The sequence below is a fragment of the Macrotis lagotis genome, chromosome 6 (genome assembly GCF_037893015.1).
Source record: "Macrotis lagotis isolate mMagLag1 chromosome 6, bilby.v1.9.chrom.fasta, whole genome shotgun sequence".
NCBI lineage: Eukaryota > Metazoa > Chordata > Mammalia > Peramelemorphia > Peramelidae > Macrotis > Macrotis lagotis.
The window spans coordinates 44,522,727-44,525,472 of NC_133663.1; positions in this window are offsets into that span (position 1 = coordinate 44,522,727).

The window sequence follows — 2,746 nt, forward strand, 5'->3', positions numbered from 1 at the left end:
AATGACTTGCCCAAGATAGGTAGGAAATAGATGGACCAAGATTCTAAGCCCACTGGTCTTTCAAATGATAAAGGCTAGAATACTAATCAAGGAGGCAGAAAAACCTGGGTTTTCACTCTGGATCCTTCATTAACTAGCTGAATCACTCGTCCATTCTGTTTTTTTGTTCATTTTCTTTTGTATTTTTTCAAGACGATAGGGTCACAAAATAAGTAAATACTATGTGTCTGAGGTCATATTTGAACTCAGGTCCTCCTGACTCCAGGGACCATGCTTTATCCACTACGCCACTCACTCATCCACTGCCTCTGCTCACCCATTCTGGACCTCTGTTTCTCTCAACTGTAAAACTAGGGAGTTGGAATCAATAAACTTTCTATTCTCTTTCCCAGTTGTGTCTTTCTATGACTCTGTAACACGTTTGGCTTAGTGATGTGAGACTTTGCTTCTAATCTCTGCCATCAAATTATCTCATCAGTGAGAATGGTTGTGGAGCGGAGACATAAACTCTGGGGATTAGTGAATAGTTGACTTATGATTTATGCAAAAAACCAAAGAGAAAAAACTCAGAACAAAGTGGGAGGTAGGAGGAGGTGGGTGCACTGGGGATGGGGGGGATTTTTTTTTTCTCATCAACTGGTTCTTCAATTTTCTCTGACTTGTGATGAGATGAAGGCTATAGCAACATCCCAGATCTGTATTTGTCTGATATCTCTGCCATGTGTGTGTCCCGATGGCAGACATAGCCAGATCCCATCCCTGCTGGCGAAATTCAACCCTGAAGAAGACTGAGAACAATGAAAAGCCCAGAAGCCCAGAACATGTCTTGGACAGATAGCCTCCTCAGTGTTCCAGTTCAAATTATACTATTGGTTTCCTCTATTCCTTCCCTCCTTCTGTGGCTGACCTCAAAAACCACCTGGAAGTTGTTCCTTCAATAAAATCTCCTACCAGTGAGGTCAGTTATTGTGCATCTTTGGCCTGCAGCCTCTTGAGTCATGCCAGCCCAAGTCTCTGCTTACACTCAGAAAATGAGCACAAGGCATTCATGATTAGCTTATACTGCCTCTGGGGTTTCTTTTTTTTTTGGTCATTTTTGTTTTGTTTATAGGACTATTAAAATCATAGAACCCCTAAAAACCTAATCCCAGAGGCATTTGGTGAAAGATCTCTCCTTGTTCAGAAATCTTTGACTCACCGGTCAGTGAGAACTTGGGCAGCTAGGTTGTACAGTGCAGAATGCTGAACCTTGAGTCAGGAAGACCTGAGTTCCAATTCAGTTTGGAAATTAGTGACAGGTGACTCTGAACAGGTCAATTAATCTTTGTTTGCTTCAGTTCCTCATCTGTAAAATGGAAATGAGAACAACATCTAATTTCCAGGGCTGTTTTTGTGGATAAAATGAAATATTATTTGTGAATTGCTTTGCAATCTTTAGAGTTATTATTATTAGTATTATGGCTGCTGTTTTTGTTTGTCCTTTGTTCTCAGAGGACCAATGACATCAGGAAAGTGAATTGGATTTAAGGGAGGCAGAATTTAAGTTACAAAAAGACATCAGCCTCACTCTCTCTCCTCCAGAGTTATGAGTCCAGTGACAAGAAATAGGTCAGGATGACTTGTCATGGCCCCTTTATTAAGGCTGTTAGCAGAACTAAGACCAATAGGACCACCGATCTAGAGAAAGCTGGAGGCAATAGAGAGCTATTGGAGTTTATGTTTATTGAGTAGGAAGGGATGAGATGAGATGAGATGGTCAGACCATGAAGGTCACTTGGGCTGACGGGGGAGGATGAACTAGAGAGGGGAGAGTGGTAACAAGGAGACCTCAGCAGGCTATTGTCATAGACCAAGTGTGAAGTAACAAGGGCTTGTGCCAGGCTTGGGACAATGTTAAGAGAGAAGGGGGCATGGCATGAAGGGAAAATCAATAAGAATTGATAGTTGATTGGAGGGGTAAGGGGTGAGAAAGTGAGAAGTGAAGGACGATATCTAAGTTTCCAGTTTGGGTGACCAGGAAGATGATGGTGCCTCAACAGTAGTAGCAAAGCTTTCCTCAAGTAGAATTCAGATGGAACCCCTCTCTTTTGAGGACAATTGTTACCCCTGATTTTGAGCAAAGACCGTCTCACAAAAAGAAGAACAAATGGAGCAGAAGAAAACAAAAACCAGATGAGCAATTGGTTCTGATGGATGCCAACTCTACTACCAGGAAATCCATTAGCTATTGAGAAAAATGCTTATGAAGATCCTTACTTCATGAAGTCAACAATAAATGTTCTGAAAATAGCAGATATGCTTTCAATACTATATAATCTGCTTAAAAGGGGGCCAGGAAAAGCCTGGATAAAGGTATTCCAGATAACAGAAAAATTCATTTTAGTAAGGAATTCCAGTTCCTTTCACATACTAAATCTGGTTCCAGAATAACCCCGTAAGAAGTAAAATGGAAAATTAACTTGTTTTTCTTCCCCTTCCGAAAGAGATGCCATCAAGAACAACACATTAATAATCATTCGAAGCTCATGTTGAATTGAATCGAAAGGAAGAATTTTGTGGTTGTTCAGTCAAGTCCAGCTCTTTATGACCCCATTTGGGGTTTTCTTTTTTTTAATTTTTCCTTTTTTTTGCAGGGCAATGGGGTTAAGTGGCTTGCCCAAGGCCACACAGCTAGGTAATTATTAAGTGTCTGAGGCTGGACTTGAGCTCAGGTACTCCTGACTCCAAGGCCGGTGCTCTATCCACT